Source organism: Lolium rigidum, chromosome 7, assembly GCF_022539505.1.
Source record: "Lolium rigidum isolate FL_2022 chromosome 7, APGP_CSIRO_Lrig_0.1, whole genome shotgun sequence".
Lineage (NCBI taxonomy): Eukaryota > Viridiplantae > Streptophyta > Magnoliopsida > Poales > Poaceae > Lolium > Lolium rigidum.
Genome location: NC_061514.1, coordinates 177,077,416 through 177,086,108, shown reverse-complemented (window position 1 = coordinate 177,086,108; position 8,693 = coordinate 177,077,416). Strand labels below are relative to the sequence as shown.

General features: G+C 39.6%; 1 long non-coding RNA gene across 1 annotated transcript; it reads left to right on the top strand.

Annotated features, from left to right (window-relative positions):
* The first annotated feature begins 4,460 nt into the window (after positions 1 to 4,460).
* LOC124670136 lies at positions 4,461 to 5,061 on the top strand. Its single transcript, XR_006992421.1, has 2 exons — positions 4,461 to 4,511; positions 4,718 to 5,061. It is a non-coding gene; the product is annotated as an uncharacterized LOC124670136 (long non-coding RNA).
* Positions 5,062 to 8,693: the final 3,632 nt, after the last annotated feature.

Genomic DNA, 8,693 nt, shown 5'->3' with positions numbered 1-8,693 from the left:
ATGGTTTTATGCCATTTGCCTTTAATAAGATAAAAAGTTCTAGATGAAAAATAGTCTAGAAAAGTAGTGGCCATTTTTTTGGTAGTGGAGTATTGCATGAATGTTTGAATGGCACATATAGGCCCACGCCCTCTTTAACTTTATTAGCTATTTAGCTCTCACGACAACAGTACCATTCTTTACTGAAGAAACGGTACAATACTACAAATTAAGTAATGAAAGATGATCTATTTGAAGTTCATTGCTGACACATACACAAATTCTGGCTGCATAATCTGCGTACGTACGTATAACTCCAGCCTGGCCTATATATGTACGATGCCGACGATGGACAGCACAATTTAAACCAGCCGCTAGCTAGGACCATGCATGCACGTACGTACGTGTGGATCGTGGATGTATATATAGTTAAGGAGATTAATTCACTGACGCGTACTTGCACATTAGTACCTTACCACCAGCCACTTGTTATTATAAGACTACTCATAGTGGGAGTAACTTCACTAGTAACTAAGTGTCCAACTCAGCAAATTTGCTTATGTGGCAGTGAGTTAATGAGGAGAGAGGAGGATGGAGTAACATAGCTAGTTACTGTATCATCACACTTCTCAAGATACAATGAGTCTATAAGCTAATTAATGAAGACATATATGATACTACTTTGATGTTACTAACCACTATGAATGTAGTAACATAGAGTAGTAACATGTGCATGTTACTACTCTATGTTACTTTCCACTATGACTAGTCTTAGCCTTCAATTCAAACATAATTAAGCGGGGCCAATCGCATGCAGTACGTACACTTCATGAATTATTTTTTTGTTGTCTTTGCGCACGAAAAAATTAGGCACTCTCGTTTGATCTTTCCATGCAAAATAAAAACTCAGTAGATCTTTGCAGTCTCTCTATGAATTAACTAGCTTACTAGTGCCCAACTGCCCATGCCCTTGTACATTTGTATTCGACACTACTACTAATAACTACTATATTATAGGGCAACCAACTTCTTCTCTCTCAGAATTTTGAGCCTATTTCTGAATTACTGTAGTGTTTCTTCTGTGTGTAGTTTTGGTGTTGCGTAGCGATTTTAGTGGTAGCGTGACTGTTTGGGCGGTGATGTAGCGATATCTTGTTGGCTCCCGTGCCACCGCTTTGACTAAGCTTTTTTTTTTCTCCGCGTGTTTTTTCTCGGAGAGTCCTCGCCCCTACCCTCGCTGACACTCCCGTGGCAGTGGCACCCGATGATCTCGACAGGTAGCGCCCCGCTCCAGCTCCTCGCGGCCTCGCCCCTATCCTCGCTGACGCAGGAGCCCTCCTCTCCCCCATGGCAGCTATGGTACTTACAGAGGCAGCCATCGGGACGCCCGGCGGGCTGCCTCCTTTCGCGGACGCCGTTCCACGCGTCGCCGCCTTGCCGCCAACGCTGCCTCCCACACGGCGACACCGTTCCATGCGACGGCACGTGACCGGATTGTCTGCTACCTCAAACCCCTCCATCCAAAACGCGGTGAGACAGAGAGGGAACCGCCATTGATCCTATCGCGTCCATGGCGCTCGCAATCCCAGGTCACAATCATGTGAAGGAGGATGCAGTGGTTATTCATGGTGAGAGGAAAAAAATTGCTATAATAATTTCGCTCCTCTCCTACTATCAATTAGATCTACATGTTATTCTTTGGGGATTGTAGGTTCTTGGTGTCACCTGATTACAGGGTGCATCGCTGATGTGGTCACGACAGGATTACCTACCTTGATGTAGTCACGGCAGTGCTACCTACAGCCGTATCCCCTTGTCTGCATCAAGATAAAAACTGGATGAGTTGTATTTTGATGCATCTTATGGTACTGTCCAAGATCTAACCAGCACAAGCAGCGAAGGTAATTTACATTAAATTCAGTCTAAACAAGTATCATTTTCTAGACTGGGAAATTGTGCTGCCTTTGCTTTTTACTAGACAAAATTAATTGGAAATACTTCTGTTAGCTAAATCTAGATTTGATGATCACATATAGGTTTCTTATGCAATGAATGGAATATTGTCAGTCAGGTCCGCACTGATTTAGGTTCAGTTTCAGAAGATAGCATACAAACATATTGTGAGATACCATACAGTGTTACTGAATTATTATGTCTATATTTGCTTAAACCAGGAACTTACAAAAGGAATTGTCTCACTGAATTTTATATTATCATGTGACGTATCTCCAATGATAGTCTTATAGGGCTTCTTACATGATCCTGCTGCCTGTTTACTGCATTTATTCATTATTATTGTGTATGCTCCTTACAACCGTTGTACCGAGCTTGGCGAGTTATACTAATAGCATGATGTACCATTTGTGTCAAAGTTGTGTATTGTCATCTTGGCTCAGATGGTCTGACCGCAGTGCCGTGCACAATGGTTTGGGTTTCACCGAAGAACTGGAAGTGGAACCCTCCAACACACACCGTTTCATCTTTTTGGTCAGAGACCCATAAAAGGTTGTAGTCTCTATTGTGTGAATTGTTGGTTGAAATTGTAATAGGTGTGGATTTTATTGTCTACTATTAGCTGTGGCATGTTAATATCAGTAGTTTTTTTGTTGATGGCCTTTAAGATAATTGATGATGGCGCAAAGTTATTACACGCAGGAGAGGAAAGATTTGGTAACAAGTTGCTGGTAAGTGACTGCATTGTTATAGACTTGCAGTGAGCTCATATTTAACATTGAATGCATTTTGTATTATCCTACTGATTCTATGTGGTATTCACTGGTTATCTTATTTTTGTACCAGAGACCAGTTCGAGACGTAGATACAAATACGGATACCATCAGTTTTCTTGGGCTGGAGTAACGAGATTTGGCTCATCTAAGATTGGTTAAGATGGTGCAAAGTCCACACGCGAATCTCACACATCTGGGACAGGTCGAATTCAGAGCTCCAGGCTGGTATATATCGATGATTGAATGTGTAAACCTACTTCCTTTTATTTGCACATAGATTCACCACCAAAACCAAAGAGCGAAGCGGAGAAGTGCAAAAGAATGAAAGAACCATGTTAATTTTCTTAAAATATTTGGTACCAATAAATGAGAGCACAACACCCATTATAGCGGACACATAACAAAAAATCTAGAACTCTTGGTATGCAATGCCTATACTAATATTTATCGTACTACATATTTTATTCATTTAATGAAGTTTACAGATGTAATTCACCTACCGGCTCCCTCATAGACTGAATTTGTGTGTTGTAGCCCCAAAAGAATAATTGAAATTCAGATTAATATTTCTTTGATATATCAGAAATCTCCTTTTTAAAATGGGGTATTTGTGCCATTATATATTCCAAGGAGACATCATGTGCATAGGCGGAAAGACATTGAGAAATTTCAAATAGAAATTATAAATGTATAGTGTAAAAATGTAGAGAGGGCATTCGAACTGACCAGAATAATTTCAAGTTGTATTTGTGTAGCTTTATGTTAGAATAGGTCAAACTGAATTTATATTATATTGTAGATGCGCTAGCTTTGCATTGCTTCGCTGAAGACTAATGATTAAGTGGTGCTGGTCATTTATGCATAATGGATTTCTGAAGATGCAAATACCTTGCTTATATTGGTTAATGGGAGATCTGAATAGTGTGACTTGCACGAAACAGAAATTTTGTTAGATCAGTAGCTTGGATAATATTTTCTGGACAATATTGTCAAACCAACTGGTACGCTTAGAAATGCAAAGCAAATAGTACCATTACAATAACATAAAAAAGAGGATGGTAGACATCACAACTATGGAACTGCAAATCTGCTATAATGTATCTATTGGTAAAAGAGGGGTCACCCATTGTTCCTGAGAGGTATATTAACTTATGCAAACGAGAAAGTAAATAAGCTCAGGAAGGGTTATGTACTTATTAGTAAATGGAACAAAGCAGATAATCCAGGAAGCTGCTATGCGTGTACTTCAGTATATCCAGCTGATTATTAAATGTTTGATTGTTAAATTCACACTTAGTTAATTGAAGCCCTTTCATGCTCCATCACTTCGGGGATCTGTTTTTTTTTTTTTTTTTTTTTTTGCAGACAAGATCAGATTGCCCAGCTCATCTTCCTGATGTATAGTAGTGCCTTCGCTAGAGCTATGAGCTTATTTGCCATTTAGCTTTATAGTTGGTTTTGAAACACACTTACACCTGGTAGTCTGTGCTGAATCATTTTGTGTTGTGCATTTTTCGGTGCAAGTGTTGTGCCATATAATCAGTCTTAACTGAATCACGCAGCAAGGCTGTGAATTGCTGACATGCCTTCCTACATTGCTGTCAATTTTTTGCCATTAGGATTTATTTTCGAGGAAAAAAATTCGAGGAAACATTAGGATTTATTTGGCTGCAAAACATTTTGTCTTTTTTTTTGCTGTCTGCCCGGAAAGTATGCTTTTCGCTATTGCAAATTAGGATAAGCAACTCTCTAAACGGCCGTTGTTTGTTGAACACCTGGCGGTGAGCATCACATGGATGACAGGTTTGTCTGACTGCTCCTGTTGGCGAGCCCAAGAGTCTCCCAAATCTCTTTCAGTTGCTAAATGGCATGTAAACCACACAGTATACATTTCCTCAAGTGAACCTACCTTATGAATTGTGTAGCCATATCTTATCAATATTAGTACCACTAGCTTATCCATACTACTCTGATGCTATACAAGCTAAATTGTATTGTTTTATTTGCAGTCTGTCTTGACAAACAGGGTCCTCGCGTCATTCCAGGCACTTCTTCACGGGATCAGGGTGTGGATGGCATAAAGAGCAATGAGGTCACTTTTGCTTAATGGACAGTGTCTAATCATGCTCTTAAACATAGACCACCCACGCAGCATGGTGTGCAATGTATGTCTCTAAATTTAGGATCAAGATTCCGTTCTATGATAATGAATTAAGTAAAATGTTAGAGTTGGATGTTTTGACACTGAAAGTGGTCCGCTTATATTTTTCCGTTCTATTTTTCTACCATTGTCCCACTAAACTTTTACATATGTACTTCTTTTGAAACTAAACTTTTATATCCAATGTTTATGCCACTTTGTCCGCTTATGTATTGAACTGATAGTCAAATATTGACCGTTATGACAATTATTTTTACATAAAATCAATCATGATTTAAATTTCCACCTATACTTTGAATTGGAAGTTGAAGTAGTCTGAACAAATTAATGGGACAATGGTAGAAAAATATAAGTGGACCACTTTCAGATGTATAAGTTTACTGCGAAAAGAATTTTTTAGGAAGCACATATAGGAAGAGAAAGAAAATTCTTAGGATCATGTATTTACTTTTCACATCTAGAGATCCAGCAATGATGCAGGACGTGCAGGTACGTGTCACTGCCAAAAATTACCATCAAACAGCTACCATATGGCGCGGCGTGCCGCCGCGCCCTTCATTGCTAGTTAACCTATACTAGTAGTGCATGCATACACACCAACACCAACACTAACTATGTACTTGCGTACGTGTACCACCCTATAATGATGTCGTAATTATGTAAGCTGAAAGTGTGCACGCATGGTGTACGTCATGGACTCTTAATTTACCGGCCCATTACATACACACAAAAGTGACAATCCATCCACCATGTATAATGACAAAGAATATCTGTTTTAATTAGAAAAATCTTCCGATATGAGGTCGTGGGGTTGGAAAACCTTAGATAATACAATTTTTTGCGCTATTGGATGGGAGAAGATAAACAACCAGAGAAGGGGCTGAGGGAAAGAAGAGCTAAGTAGGGTGAAGAAGATGAAGAAGAGGGAGGAAGAAGGTAGAGTGCATGGATGACCATAACGCTGGGGTACGACGACATATGAGGCGAGGTGTTAGGCGGTTGGGGTAGAAGATCTAGAAGTAGTGCTGCAGGAAAGGGGGGGTGGGCGCTAAAGCGGAGGAACCGAAGGAGGGGAAGCGGCAGAGGTGGGAGGGGTACAATCGTCAGGCCCGGGCCCATGGGAGTGCGGCCCGTGCGGCCGCACAGGGCCCCAAAAATTGGCCTTTTATATATATATCATATTCGTGTACGTAACAGGACAAGAAATCATCCTAGCTGAGATGTTTCTATGGATACTGCGCAAATTATTAAGTATGAGGTTCTAAGTTCAATTCCTGTGGACAGTCCTTACTTCTTTCTTTTCTATGCTGATATGTTGATTAGTGCTTCTTGTTTTTTTCTTTTTCTTTTCTCCAACCTTTTCTATTCTGATTATAAATACTTAATTATTCATTTTATTAGTATCGAATAAAACGTAGACAAGTTGCATGTATAAATCACACTATATCCAGTTTTGAAACAAATTTCTTATTCAAGTCTTAAACATATCACAAAAGTTTGTAATTTGATATAGTGATACCGCATTTCTCTCGTGGGGTAGTTTTTATAATGGGCTTATCCATATTACCATATACGAGTACTTGTTGGATAGCTTTACGTCCTATAAGCTATTGAGATCACAAAAGTATTTTTCTAGATTTAAAACCCAAACAGTTTAAATGTATCAAAATCATTAGATGTAGCTCTTTTCGGTTGGACCGTTGGTCCGATCTAAATTTTAAATTAAGTTTATACATATATATATATTATTATTATTTATATTTATCTAGTGAAAGAGGGTCCCATTTTAAAGTTTCGCACAGGGCCTCGGATTTTACCGGCCCGGCCTTGACAATCGTTCATGGGCATTGATCAAATATATAGGTTGAGCAAGTCAGAAAAAAAGGTTCTCTGATGTGCTAGCTTTCGTGCGGGAGAGGCTGTAATTAACCTTGATTTATAGTAACTTCTAAAAGATACTCCATGACTACCACAACTGAATGAAAAAAAAATCTTGTACTACACAAAGGCATTAAGTTTCTTTTTTTGTGAAACACAATACAAACACATACGCTCAATCACAGGTTGGTTCTCCAAGACTCAAACAACATTAAGTCTCTTTTGCTATTGTTTTTGTGCGAAACGTCTCCTTTGCTAATTGAAATACTTAGTAAAGTCAGAATTTGGTTTTATCAGACTGTCTTTAACTTATTTTTATAACGTGACATGGAAAAGGTTACACAGAATTTGGAAAATGGATAAACTCAAACGATGAATGAGCAAAACAGTAGACTAGATTGTGAGACCTTTGCAGGTTCGTGACTACCGGTGTACTACATGCATTGCGTGCATCAATCGAAATGAAAAAGGAAAAAAAAAATGCAGCCGTGAAATCGGGAGATGATTTTATTGTTTGGGTGGGACCGGATAGGGACGGCCGTCCTGCTGGATTCCGTGAGGGGCAAGTTAGGTCGGCAGAAATATTCGTGGTGGGCCCAGCTGATTCGCACCGTCCCTTTCTACTGTACTCGTCGCTCAGCGAATCAACCCAGCGCAATGTCGAATCGAACACACGCAAGAAAACAGCTAATGTGTCAATTAATAGCACATGTCAGTAGCCAACAAAGTTAAGTAGTAATTAACCAACGCACCACGCGGGATCGCCATGTGCATGCCTAGCCTTGTTCATGTCCTACCAAAAATAATGTGACAGAGATCGCATATTAAAACTTGGGTTAGAACTTTCCCCATTTGGGTTTGTAAGCCCCTCCAATTTCAAGCCAAATTTTAATCATGATTTGAACTAATAAAACTATAGGTTATATTGTTACATTCCTATACAAAATATGTTTCTCATGGTACAAAAAGTCAGCTCAAATTTAATTAGTAAAAATCATGACTAAAGTTTGGATCCAAACTCTAGGGGACTTACCTCCGAATGATATTTAATTAGATTCATTGTTATTTACTTACTTTTTTTGCGAACTATCTTTTTTTTATGAAACACAGTATAATCAAAGACCCTCATACATACGCGCACACACTCACCCCTATGAACGCACACACGCATACCCTACCCCTATGAGCACCTCCAACAGACTGCGTTGAAGAACTGATCCGGTAGGTCTTGAGATTGACGAAGTCACCACAGGCGCCTCGCTGTCGACGGGAACATCGCTTCTCACTGAAGAATATTCCGCCTTTATGAGACACCAAAGTGTTAAATCTAGGATTTGAACTCTGGTGGGCTGGGGGTGCCACTGCCCTCCTAACCATCCAACCACAGGTTAGTTCTCATTTTGCAAACTATCTCACTTATAACCCTTTGCAACATTTGTATTTGTAATTATATATGTCCTTAGAGCATCTCCAAGAACATGGTAAAAGTACCAGATGACCCACAAGTATAGGGGATCGCAACAGTCTTCGAGGGAAGTAAAACCCAATTTATTGATTCGACACGAGGGGAGACAAAGAATACTTGAAAGCCTTAACAGCGGAGTTGTCAATTCAGCTGCACACTGGAAACAGACTTGCTCGCAAGAGTTTATCGATAGTAGACAGCTTTATAGCAATAGCGAGTAGTGAAATAACAGCAGCAGAGTAACAAAGACAGCAGTAGTGATTTTAGTAAACAACAGGATTAAAATACTGTAGGCACGGGGACGGATAACGGGCGTTGCATGGATGAGAGAAACTCATGTAACAATCATAGCAGGGCATTTGCAGATAATAATAAAACGGTATCCAAGTACTAATCAATCAATAGGCATGTGTTCCAATTATAGTCGTACGTGCTCGCAATGAGAAACTTGCACAACATCTTTTGTCCTACCAGCCGGTGG